This window comes from Ambystoma mexicanum, chromosome 4p (assembly GCF_040938575.1).
Source record: "Ambystoma mexicanum isolate Mex_15411 chromosome 4p, UKY_AmexF1_1, whole genome shotgun sequence".
NCBI lineage: Eukaryota > Metazoa > Chordata > Amphibia > Caudata > Ambystomatidae > Ambystoma > Ambystoma mexicanum.
The window spans coordinates 1,115,503,418-1,115,518,181 of record NC_090927.1 but is presented as its reverse complement, the minus strand read 5'-3'; positions in this window follow the sequence as shown (position 1 = coordinate 1,115,518,181).

The following is a 14,764-nucleotide window of genomic DNA, read 5'->3' as shown; positions in this document are numbered from 1 at the left end:
ATTTCTAGACCATGGTAATCTGTGCTGTTTTTAACCAGATTACTGCCATTTCTCTTGCCTGAAAATCTAAGGCTTGATATGTCAATTCAAAAATAGGAAAGCATTTTTGCATGTTATCAATGAGTGGGGTCTTGTTGATACATAGCATTTGTGTATACCTCACTCAGCTGATTTTTCTCTTTTTCTTGAGTTCATACGTCTGCTTCTCACATTGATCAAATTTACACCACTAAATCTTTATTATTAGTTATTAGTTATTCTGTCCCCCAATATAGGATTGTTATTTATCACAGATCCTGCTCCTGTCACAACTATATTTGATGTTCTACTTAGAAAAAAGTTTTATATAAAGATTCTGAATTTGTTGAGAGTATTATGAATTATTACAGTAAATCTGTTTCTCTAAATCCATCAGATGATACAAATATAACAAAATAACTGGAATCCTTCAAACCTTCTTTGTGGGTCATGATATTCATTACACTGATGTTAGGAATAGGGCATTTGATTTGTTTTCAATGTGGCTCTGGATAATTCATCTTCAAGAACTAATTATCTGAACAATATTGTAAACCCAGCTTTAGTTTAAATTGATCCAGCCCTCGTGGATACAATATTTTACAAGAGGAGATTTGCAATGCTTTCTCTGGCCAGAGAGATAAACAACACTCCTGGCCCAGATGATTATAATTTTAATGAACTCTTGGTGCCTAATATTCATGAATTTTAATGAAATTGTTAAAAAGGTCTTGCTAGGGGCACATTCACAGAAGATTTCAATATTGTTTTTTGAAAGACGGATAAATAGCTGTAATATGTAAAAATTACAGGCTACTATTCCAAATTAACATTGAATGTAAGCTTTATGCAAAGAGTATAGCAAACATTTTGGGATAAAACATTCCCAAACGAATTGTCAATATTTAAAACGATTGTGTTAATAAACATGTAGGTTCTTATAATAATAGATGGCATTATGACGTCATTGACTATGCTTCCTTGGTGTCTGAGCAACTGACTGTGGTTGCTTTGGATGCAGGAGCAATCTTTTGGTAGAGTTTCTTGGTCTGCCATGATGGAAAATCTTTTGGATGTGGATTTGCAATGTCATCAATGATTAATGTTTTATATTAAAGCCCACTGCCACAACATTTGTAAATAACACTTTCTCAGGTAATTGTAATGTAAATTGTTTTTCTTCTCTTTCTTCTATTATTGGAGAACTTGCTCATAGCTATCCAATCAAATATGAAGATATTTGGAATCAATATTAAAGGAATGCAAATTACACTGTGTTGTATCTGTTCAATCCAACTACATGTAATCCATCAATTCTCCATATTATAGATAATTACATTTAGTCATTAGGGTAATTTGAATTAATGCAAGATTCTACCACTTTCACCACACTGCATACAATCTGAAATTGACCTGTTTGACATGAAATGTAAAGATGACTGTATCGAATACCTAGAAATGTACATTAATAAGGATCTTATTGCCACTGTTAAACTCATTGGGCATATTTGAAATATGAGGCTTCCAACACAGTTTCCAGATTCTTTTCTTTAAAAAGGTAGATTCCATGTTGCTCATATGTTTATGGTTTAACAACAACACGATAATTTCTACAAACAAATTAAGTCTTCCTGAATGGAAGGGATTGTAGACATCATCATTATAATGGACCAGACATTTATTTTCTTCAAAACAATATATGATGCTCTGTTATGGTTATCGATTGAAACATTGATTATCTATTGAAAGATCACTCATGTCTCCTCTCAAAACCTCTGAAGGGATTTTAATGTCAGCTTCGGCTGCTTTAAAAAAAAACTATCAAAATGTCTTTGTTGGCATGGGATCGTAATAATCTGAGTTTTGCTATAATAATACAATCTGTATTAAGGGGAATTGCATTTAATTCAAATACTCATATGAAATGGAGCATGTAAAATTAATCTGCTATATTTTAATAACACTTCCCATTTTTTCTTTATTTTCCACTTTTTAAAGAATGGATTTTAAACATCATCTGCAATGTAATCCAGGATCTATGTATACTATGCCTTTTTGTTGTCTGACCTCGTCAATCAGGGGGGTTCCTAGAACATCACAAATGTATAAAGTAATTTGTAAGACAAATGATACACTCATTATATGTAAAATAGAAAATCAATGGGAAAAAACTGTTTTGAAAGAAACCTAAAAACAACTTTGAAGCAAAATGGCCAAAGTCTATCGGCCATTACTTTTAAAAAAATCATACATAGATCTCTTTGTACACCAAAATCTGTTTCACAATTTAGTAAAAATAATCAAGATATGTGTTGGTTATGTAACAAACCTGATACTCATCGAAAACCTAAGTTCTGTTACTGCTAACTTTTTCTTCCTTTTTGGGAATAGGTTTTGGACCATATAAAGTTATATTTTAAATTTTCTTTTTATGTTTAAATGTTTTTATTTAAGGCAGAAAACATACAAGGCATATGTGAATTACAGCAAGAATAATTAAGCATATTTATAATGCAACAAATTGAAACATTAGAATATATAAACGCCCAGTCTGGATCTGAAATCTGTATATATGAAACTAAACATGTTGAATACGTGAAGGAGCATGACACACACTGAAACAAAACAAGACAAGGTATGTACAAAAGGGGGAAAGGGGCATGGAATAGAGTTGCCATTTAGAGATTTTTAATTTAATGATTATTGATTAGGCAGGGGCTACACATGCTAAAAATCTTAAGAAAGGTTGCCATTGCAGCTCATGCTTTAATAGTAAGAGAGGAGTAGAAGATTTACATCTTTCCAATCTGTGGATGTTGCGGATTGAGTTCCACCACATTTTATAGTGAAGTCGATTAACATTTTTCCAATGGGAAGTTATGGTTTAAATAGCTACTAAAATCAGAAGATCAAAAAGGTAACATCCATTCCTATCTATAAAACCCCATAACATTACACTAACAAAAAGGAGAAACTTAAGACAGAAGTTTTGTTGCAAGTCAAAAATGGTCTTGCATGTATGGCACACACTCTCCCAAAATGATTTAACATACTGGCACTCAATACACATGCTTAAAGATACCTTGTGTATGAAGGCAATTCCAACAACTATCGTTCTGTGCAGTACCACATTTCAAGGGTAAAAGCAGGGTGGTAAAATCTCTATGATGAAAGAAGTATAAAGTTTGAAGCATACTGGCTGATGTGTTTTTTTGGATATATGATTCCATGCTTGAGGCCTGTGCAGTTGACTGTCCAGTAGAATGCAGTTTTGCTGCCAAGCATGATACAAATCCCACGCAGTATCTGAGGAAGAAACTTCTTAAAGAGTTTTGTAGAACAATGAGACTGTCATGTTGGGATTTTGAATACATACCAACCTATCAACATTGGGAGCAGTGGATTTAAATATCAACAGGTCAAAGTTCTCCATAATTGCATCAATGATATTCATATATTGCTGCACATATGAAACCGGAATATGGCATTTAGCAGCACGTTCAATGAAGGTGACTGGAGCACTGTCTACAAGTAACTTGTCAAGATACTTAGTGCCTAAAGGGAGCCATGGCTTTCAGAAAATAGATCTTCTATTAATTCTTATTAACAAATGAAACCAAATGTATGATGAAACAAACTGAGAGGTTTTTGAAATATAAGAAGATGAGCAAAAACACAGGGAACACCTATGATTTAACAAAATAATATTAGGGTATTTTAGAGTAACTTTTACAGAATTAGAGATAATTTGAGGTGCGGGGGAGAAAAGACTCAACCTTGGCAACTAGGTTAGGAAAATGGAGGACAAAAAGTGGTTGTTCCTAAAGAATTTAGGAACTCCCATCCCCTGCACACTATCTGATATCTGCATAGCAGATCAATAACTTTTGTGTTTTTTTGTTTTACTAAATTTCATGACACACAGTTGAATAGACAATTAAATAGGTGGAGCAGTCACAATGAATAACAAGCTCACAAAATTTATATAGACAACAAACATGATATTTATTGTACAATATCTCTGGGCCCGACGCATTGCGAGTATAAACTCTTCTTCAGGGGCAAAAAAATATTTTACAATTCATAATTCAATTTCTTTAATAAAGTAGAGAAGGGTACAACTTAGTATTTTGCATATAATTAAATTATTCATACAAATTTTCAAAACATTAAATCATAGATGTATTTTGAAATATTGTCAAGAGATGTCTGGGATAGTACCTAGTAGCTCGGTTTAGTATAAGTCCAGTCAGATAAGTAGTATCTCTAACCAACACGAAAAGGATATATCATTTGTGGGAAAATGACAAGCTACTCTATTTTCAAAGGAACAAAAAAAATTTTAAAATTAAAAAAATTATATACAATTATGGCATAATCCATGCATATAGGTAGTGTGCCACTTACCAACTATGGAGTAGGCATAGTTGCAAAAACATATACGATGTCCATGGATAGCGGGTGCTTTAGAGAGGTAGCGTGTGTCCACACTAAGTAAGAAATGTGAAAAGTCAGTAGTATACTTAAGATGCAAGTATAGGTAAAAGTAAGGGTAACGGAGTTTCATCAACACTTACATTAGTTTCCCAAAAGGATTCCGGCTAGCGGTACGTGGACTGAGTCAAAAGGGACAAGCAGTTCGCGCTAGTACATAGATCTGTATAGAAGTCAAGGAAAGAGTAGTAGGAGGTAAATAATAGTAAAAAAGTTCCAGGTCTCGAGAGTGTTAGTGGACCCATAGATCACTTACTAGATACAGTGTGAATCCTTCAGCGAGCGAATCATGGCGAACCTCATCCCGAACAAAGAGGATGTTGTTCGTTCATGATTCTGCTCTTATGTACTGAAAGTACTGCTGACGTATGAATGAGCATGCGTGGTAGCAGAGCGATCGCTACGCATGCATTTGCAACAAGTTGCAGGTAATTGGTGCGCGTCATGTGTCTGACGACATGGAGAACCCGGCGTCAGACCAACATGAAAACAAAGAAAAGCGCGCATGCGCGAGACTAGTGAGCGGCTAAAACTGCCTGGAAGTGGCTGTCTATTTTGTAGTAGGCAAGTAAGTGGCCATGAGCCATGAGGAGTAATGAAAATTTAGAAAATTTAGAAAAGAAGAACGCGGACCAGACGAAGTGGTTTTTGAAAGATAAGATGGATAAGTCAGACCGTCCTCTGCTAGTCAGTACCTCATTCAGTACATTGATATAGTTCAACACAAATGATATTACAGGCATTGATATAACGTACATACAGCTCCATATTTTGCCAAATTTACCATCAGAATGATGACATACATTGGGTAATAATATGGCATCGTTTTTCAAAATGTGACTTCACAATCATTTGAGCACCCCAAAACTTAAAGAAGGAGGATGTTGCGGTTTCAAAACAATCCTTAATAGCATATATATTTCTTTGAAAAATTAGATTTCAACCATATGTACCATTCTCATTTGTGCCACTGTGTGTTTTAGTGGAATTTGCAACTTGTGATTCAAAAAATGTTATTTATGCTCTGCGTTGTCCCTGTGGAAAATACTACGTAGGGAAATCTACCTGGAAAGCCAAGGAACGTTGGACTGAACACAAGTCAAATATCCGCACTAAAAATATCAAATCCCCAGTGTATAGACATTTCAGAGATCATCAACACACAGTGGCACAAATGAGAATGGTAATACTTGAAGTAATACATCCACTTTCCAGAGGTGGGGACTTACAAAAACGACTATCCCAGAGAGAACTCTATTGGATACACTGTCTTGATTCACTTGCCCCTCTTGGCATGAACAAGGACATCTACCTCGGCCCCTATTTATGAGGACCATACCCTTCACCTCAACTACTCTAGTTACATCAATTCATACTGACCATATCTTGGTTAAAATCCCCATATTTTGTATAAATGTACTCTGTTACCTGTGAATTATCCATTAAGGTGGTCTCATTGTGTTTACATGTGCACATATGTTTGAAATGTATTTTTTCAAAGAAATATATATGCTATTAAGGATTGTTTTGAAACCGCAACATCCTCCTTCTTTAAGTTTTGGGGTGCTCAAATGATTGTGAAGTCACCTTTTGAAAAACGATGCCATATTATTACCCAATGTATGTCATCATTCTGATGGTAAATTTGGCAAAATATGAAGCTGTATGTACGTTATATCAATGCCTGTAATATCATTTGTGTTGAACTATATCAATGTACTGAATGAGGTACTGACTAGCAGAGGACGGTCTGACTTATCCATCTTATCTTTCAAAAACCACTTTGTCTGGTCCGCGTTCTTCTTTTCTAAATTTTCTAAATTTTCATTACTCCTCATGGCTCATGGCCACTTACTTGCCTACTACAAAATAGACAGCCACTTTCAGGCACTTTTAGCCGCTCACTAGTCTGGCGCATGCGCGCTTTTCTTTGTTTTCATGTTGGTCTGACACTGGGTTCTCCATGTCGTCAGACACATGACGCGCACCAATTACCTGCAACTTGTTGCAAATGCATGCGTAGCGATCGCTCTGCTACCACGCATGCTCATTCATACATCAGCAGTACTTTCAGTACATAAGAGCAGAATCATGAACGAACAACATCCTCTTTGTTCGGGATGAGGTTCGCCATGATTCGCTCGCTGAAGGATTCACACTGTATCTAGTAAGTGATCTATGGGTCCACTAACACTCTCGAGACCTGGAACTTTTTTACTATTATTTACCTCCTACTACTCTTTCCTTGACTTCTATACAGATCTATGTACTAGCGCGAACTGCTTGTCCCTTTTGACTCAGTCCACGTACCGCTAGCCGGAATCCTTTTGGGAAACTAATGTAAGTGCTGATGAAACTCTGTTACCGTTACTTTTACCTATACTTGCATCTTAAGTATACTATTGACTTTTCACATTTCTTACTTAGTGTGGACACACGCTACCTCTCTAAAGCACCCGCTATCCATGGACATCGTATATGTTTTTGCAACTATGCCTACTCCATAGTTGGTAAGTGGCGCACTACCTATATGCATGGATTATGCCATAATTGTATATAATTTTTTTAATTTTTAAATGTTTTAAATTTTTTGTTTGTTCCTTTGAAAATAGAGTAACTTGTCATTTTCCCACAAATTATATATCCTTTTCGTGTTGGTTAGAGATACTACTTATCTGACTGGACTTATACTAAACTGAGCTACTAGGTACTATCCCAGACATCTCTTGACAATGTTTCAAACTACATCTATTATTTAATGTTTTGAAAATTTGTATGAATAATTTAATTATATGCAAAATACTAAGTTGTACCCTTCTCTACTTTGTTCTAGAAATTGAATTATGAATTGTGAAATAGTTTTTTGCCCCTGAAGAAGAGTTTATATTTGAAATGCGTCGGGCCCAGAGATATTGTACAATAAATATCATGTTTGTTGTCTATATAAATTTTGTGAGCTTGTTATTCATTGTGACTGCTCCACCGATTTAATTGTCTATTGAACATGTGTTATGAAATTTAGTGAAACAAAAAAACACAAAAGTTATTGATCTGCTTTGCAGATATCAGACAGTGTGCAGGGGACGGGAGTTTCTAAATTCTTTAGGAACAACCACTTTTTGTCCAGGTTTTTGAAATAGACAGGAACATATAGGTTCTAAACTAAAGGCACATAGCCTGACACTAGTACAATTCATGAATCTATTTTACCCCTTGATGAAGTAGCAGTCAGCAAGAGTTAGAGGGGAAACCATAGCTCTCTCCAGACATAACCATTGAGGTACATCATTAGATTCTTCATGTGTAAACCATAACTGTATTTGCTTTAGAACAAAATCCATATGGTATTTTTTTAAGTCAGGAAATCCCACTCCTCTGCAAACACATGGTTTTTTAAGTTTGCATAAGGATATTCTACATCTCTTTTTACCCCATTGGAATTTAAGTAAACAGGCATCTATGCATTTAAAGAAGGAAGTGGAAAGAGGAATTGGTAGCATATAAATCATATACAGAGTCATTGGGGAAAACATCATTTTAATAGACTCTAATCGCCACCGCCAGGACAGATAAAGGGGGGACCAATAGTTATTGAGACCTTTTATCCTTGATAATAGAGCCCCAATGTTTTGTTTGATAATATTTTTGATGAAAACAGAAATGTGAATACACAGATATTTAATGTAATTAGGATACCATCTCAAACTTAACGATTGCACGTGATTCTTGGTGCAATGTAAATTAAGGGGCAACATTTCTGATTTATCTGTATTTAACTTACAACCAGAAGCTAGAGAGAATTGAGAGATAATGCTGAAAAGGCATGCTATAGTAATATCTGGGTTCTCTAGAAGTAGTAGTACACCATCTGCTTATGCCGCAGTTTTAATCTGTACTTCACCAGACTGAATACCAAATATGTTGCTGTCTTGTCAAATTGCTGCTAAGAAAGGGCCCATGGCTTGAATAAAAAGTAGTGGAGAAAGTGGACAACCTTGATGTGTGCCTCTAAATAAGGGGAAATATGAGGAGATTTGTCCATTAATGAAGATGGTTGTCATAATATTGGAACAAAGTATTCTTATCTTGGAGAGAAAAGGGGTACCAATACCATGCCATTGAAGGGTTTTGAACATATAGTCACATTCAAACCTATCATACACTTTTTCTGCCCAAGGTATTTAGAAATAATCTAATGTTAGAGGAAGATAGTATACCTTTGACGTATCCAACCTGGTCGATTCTTAGTATGTTAGGTAGAAAAGGAACGAGTCTGTTCGCTAACATTTTTGTGAAAATATTACAGTCTATGTTAATAAGGCAGATAGGCCTATAACTCTGGGGAAGTTCAGGATCTTTATTGGGTTTGAGAAAGACTATTAGCATAGCTTCTAAAAAGAGCCCTGTGCTTTGTTTTCTAAAATGTAAATAAGAATAGAGTTTGTTAAGCTTGCAAACTAATATATTGATGAAATGAGCAAGAGAATTGATAGGAAATACATCATAACAAATGACTTTACCTTTTTGGAGGTGTTTTATAGCCTTATAAATTTCACTCTGAATGATAGGAACATTCAGAGTTTGTAAATCAAACTTTTGATAATTGGTATGAGGTACTCGCCTAAGAAAGTCTTGAACATGAATATTATTAGAATGACCATTAGATGTGCAAAATATCTGGCAGAATTTAGAAAATATTTTTATAATCTTTTTTATATCAGAAGGTATTGACTTTTTGATATTTGATAACTGCAATTCTGTCTTTTTCTTTTTTAAATTTGCAGTAGGAAGCAAGTGATGCACTAGTTTTGCTAGAGAATTGATGAATGGTTGCTTTATATTTAAAAATATTAGCACATGAATATTGTGTAACAATTGTATTATATTGCTATCTAAGCCCAATAATATCATTGAGAATAGGCTTAGAGTTGGTGTGTGTATATTTAGATTCAATGACTTGTGTGGTTTGAGAATATTCTCTGATTCTAGTTTGACTTTTTTCTTTTTATTAGCGGCAAAGAATATAATATTACCTCTAAGTATAGCTTTACAGAAGTCCCAATTATTAGCAACAGATGTGTCTTGGCTATTACTCTCTGAAAAGAAATCAATGTGTTGTTGTGTAATGAAGGGTGTAAAATCTCCATCTATTGGATTTGCGAGTATTTTGTGGGAAGGTGAGTTGAACAAGGACTCTTGCATGGACTGAAAATGCTATACATTTGATTTGGGCATCCAGGAGAGAGCTAGCATGGATTTAGAAATTAATATATAATCCAATATCGAGAAAGAGTTGTGGCGGTTAGAGAAAAATGTAAATTCCAAATCAGAGGGGTGGTTATCAATAAGGCATAGTTATGATACCAAATTTGAAAATTGTGTGTGAGACTTGGTGTTTTCAAAATGAACACTGGATTTCCTATCTAAGACAAGGTCCATAATTCCATTACAATCTCCACATAGAATTACACTATTAGAATTGGATTGGAAAATATGTTTTTTAGATGTGTCCAAAAGGAGTGGTTGGGCAATGTTGGACCACAGATATTCAGAAATGTGTATTCAATAGGTTCTACTAGCAGCTTAACCAGCACCCATCTACCTAAGTCATCATATTAATTTGCTATAACTTTGCCTTTGAAGGCCTTGTTAATAAGAGTGTTATGTTATGTTAAAGGTACTTATATAGCGCACCGTCACCAACGGAATTGGTCCCCAGGCGCTCTGGAGGATCTGTAAAGGAGAAGGTGGAATGTGTTAGTAAGGTGAAGAGGGAGTAGGATAGTGAGAGGAGTGGTGTACTGTTGGCAGCTTCAACTCGGTAGACACCGGGTGCTGAGCTTTGGTGCAAGTATTGTATCGGTGTCAGTCCGCGTGTGCTGTTGGTGCGGCTTATGTGTTGTTGCAGTGTGGTGAAGTGTGTGCAGCTGGTTTTGCGAGAGATGGTTGTGTGAGTTTTTTAAGTATGCAGAGAGTTAGAATTTATATTGGTTAGTGGGTTATGTGACATTTAACATGCAAGCATTCACAGTTCTGTTTAAGTGTAGCACTTGCTGACCTACACAATTCAGTCTGAGTGTGGCACTCACCAACCCTCACAATACCATCTAGATACCGCACAGGCCAATGTTCATAATTCCATCCAAGTGCTGTACATGCCAACATTCTCGATTCCTTTTAAGTGTAGTGCTTGGCAATCTTCATAATTCCGTCTAGGTGTGGCACTCGCTAACATTCACAGTCATGTCTATATACGGCACAGGCTAATGTTCTCAACTCTAAGTGTGGCACATGCTAACATTCACAATCCTGTCTAGATATGGCGCAGGCTAATGTTCTCAATTCTAAGTGTGGCACATGCTGACATTCAAGTTCCATCTACGTGTGGCATATGCTAGCATTCACAATTCTGACTAGCTATTGCGCAGGCTAATGTTCTCAACTCTCAGTGTGGCACATGCTAACATTCACAATCCTGTCTAGATACGGTGCAGGCTACTGTTCTCAACTCTAAGTGTGGCACATGCTAACATTCACAATCCTGTCTAGATACAGCGCAGGTTAGTGTTCTCAATTCTAAGTGTGGCACATACTAACATTCACAATCCTGTCTAGCTACGGTGCAGGCTAATGTTCTCAACTCTAAGTGTGGCGCATACCAACATTCGCATTTCTAACATTTCAATAGGAGTTCTGTCAAGTGTGGTGTATGCTAAGCCTTCCTAATTCCATGCAAGTAGGCAGATGCTGACATTTACAAACCTACCTAGATGCGGCGCATGCTAGCGTCCACAATTCCCTCCAGGTGTGACACTTGTTAACATTGACTAGTATGTTAGGATGCAGTGGAGGCAACATTTCAAACACTGTCATGGTTGTGATAACTTCATTTTTTTTGCCATTTGCTGTGCTTGAAAAAGCTTGACCCACCTAGTGACGTTTGAATTTGACAGCTTCTGCCTGTGAGAGATGGGTTTCTTGAATACAGGCAATTGATGGCTTTGTTCTATTGAGGTGAGAGAGCACTTTCTGTCTTTTAACTGGATTGTGTAGCCCTTTAACATTCCATGATGTAATGTTAATTGCCATGACTTAGGGTGACGTAGCAATTGAGTCATAGTATCTGAATGTATGCATGTGACTGAAAAGGAATTAGGCAGCCTTTTCATACATAAAAATTGACTAATCTGTGCAAGTTGTAAAAACAGTGAGGAAGAGATATATTTGGGACATGGGAAGACAAACAAAATCAACATGGATATTTGTGAGATTCAACTATGAAATACAACTCTAGAGAAAACTGTGGCTGACAGGAAAGAGCCACACCAATCCATGCTGAGCAATAGGAAAAAGAAAGGGTGGAGAGCCATTGAAGAGACAGCCTGCCTCATACCCCACTCCGGCGGGCGACATCATATGAGTAGTGTACAGTATTTGTAAGTTGAATTATTTAACGAAATTAAAGTAGGTGGTCTGGACGTATCCATATCACATTTTTTATGATTCTGAATAAAGTTTCTCAAGTCTGATGGATTTTGAAAAGTGGAAGCGTGTCTATTGAGGGTGACTTTAAGAATATCTTGATGTTAAATACCATTTCTCGCATTAAGTTGTTTTAAGGCTAGTTTGAGGGCAAATAGTTATTTTCCTCTGGTGGAACTCACATTGGATATAGAGATCTTCTTGCCATTCCTGGAGAGCTGCTTAGTTATCTTAACTTTATCCATTATGAGTAGCACATGTGTGTAATCAAGTAATGCAAAGATAAGAGTTCTGGACGAATTATCAGAAGAGAGCATTGAGCTAGTTTGACCAACCCGATTAGCTCTTTGGATGTTTGATTGCAGAGATGTTGGTAGGTAAAGGAGCTTAGGAAGCATATTATTTAAAAACAGAATAGGATTGTCTCCTTCAATACCTTCTGGTAGGCCTACGATCTGCACGTTATTTCTTCTGTTTTGATTTTGAGATTCTCAGATTGTTTTTGCAGATATTTGACTGTGTTTTCCAGTATTAATACTCTACCAGTCACATTCTCAACATCGCTTACTCGTTTCTTAACCTCACATATTCTTGATTCGAAAGCAGACCAATTATCGTCAAGCTGCTGAATTTTGCATTAGTGACTTCCATGAATGGTTTCAGAGCCCTCATTTCTGTAAAAATAGTTTTCATGGCTGGGTCAAGATTATCTTCCTGAGGTGTAGGTGATTCACTTTTCTTGCTCTTAAGGGTATTGGAAGGTGATAAGGGTATACCCTTAATTTGGCCTTTCTTAGATGCCATGATGTGCTGTACAATACATGTTCACAAATGTATACCTTTAAGACTAAGAGAACTATGCACGTAATGTGGACGTAATAAACTGCTTTGGTGAGCTGTAGGGCTTTGAAGCATTGTTTTGTGAATACACAGTTAACAAACTGATCAAATAGTGAAGCTTCAGATGGCAAAAGAGCAGCATAACATTTCAGGCTTAACTCTTTAAGGAGTATAACAGTAGCACAAAACCTCCAGAGTGCCACCTTTCAGTAATAGTTAGATTATGTATGTAAATATTTAGTGACAGTTTCGCAGAAATAGTCTTGATATGGATAATACACTATCTTTTAGCCAGGAAACAGGTTTAATTGAGTGGTGAAAAATTGAAGTGCAGCTTTGGAATCAGCAAAAAGTACCTTTATCAGTAAACAATGACCATCAGACTATTACACTTTCAGTAATAGTTGGGTTTTGTAATAACATATTTTTTAACTTCACCGCAGAACATTGTTTAAAGTAGACAAAGCACTAACTTTTTTGGCCAAGGGTCATTGACAAGTCTAATTAAGGAATATAGAATAAATATGCAGCTGAGGAGATGGTTAAAAGTACCTTTTTTCCCTTAAGAATGAATGTTTCTGAGCAGTATTGAAATGGAGGGCCTGTGTTGTGCAGTTAAGTGTTCTACCAACATCAATGCGCGTCTCCTGATGCACGCCTCTCAGACACCGGACAGGGGACATCGGCTTCAGAAGTCACAGAAGTCACAGAAGTCACACGTTTCTGGGAGCTGTCAGAGGATAGGTTGCACTTTGGTGAGACAATGTTACAGACCTCCAGGGACACTTTTTTAATTTGAGGCAGTTTCTCTGCGATGTCCTCACCTCACGTCGTAGTTTATTGAAACAGCTGAGTGGAAACGCAGGCTTTACTTGTGATGTGTGTTCGCCGCTTGAGGCCTCCCAAACGAATGCTACACGGAGAGCTCGGAGGCAGCTTAAACGTCTTCTGCCATGTCACCACGGACCACCAGGGATATCGTAAGAGGAATTTCATATAATTACCACACTACATGGAAACAAATAAAGCAATATATGCCAGAGCAAGAATTTCAGGTGGCCATTTCCCACTGCACTAAGACACGCCCCCATATTTAAAATTTTCAAACAAGAAATATTTCTCTGAGACCATTCTTGGAAACGTATATTCTTTTTTTCCAGACCCCTCATTAACATTGCCTAAACTCATATTAATTGTTATTCTGTTTTGTTAGCACTGAAAGTGATTACCACAACTGGAAAGACTTAACATATATTTCTCTGCAAACTTGGTGTAACTGTATTTGTTCATTTCATAGAATGGACAAATCTTGTATGAGATCTGAACATTTGTTAAAATGTGTGTGCAAGCAGGATCCCTTTATTAATTTCTTAAAGAAAAAAGATTGCATTTGTTTATTGATGAAATACTATAGAAAACCAAACATTCTGAAACATTTTTAGGGCAATTCGTTTATTATAGCTCCTCTTTTTCAATGATTACCTTGATACAATTGACTTTTCAGTACACTTTCTATTTATTTGACTTTAATTTACTATATTGTTAGTAGTTGTTAAGGCCTTTTCTTCCCTTGCTCAGTGTGTGAATCTCCTTTTTTTCTGTTGGATTGTTTTCTCATTGCAACATATATGCCGTTAATACAAATATTTTATTTCACTTGTTCTCATCCTATGTAATTAAAACCATGTGTTTATCTACTTCAGATTATGCTTAATTAGTGATTTCTTTTAATTCTGGATGTATATACTTTAAAGTTATTAATGATAGAAGATCTTCAAAAGTTAATAAAAGAAATGAAATAAATATCGAATATGTATTCATACTACATAAAGAATATGCAACAATAGATTGTGCATAAATAGAAATCTTGATGAGGGTGATTCCTATATAAATCCCAACAAATTAATACAGAGCAAGCCAACATGTATGC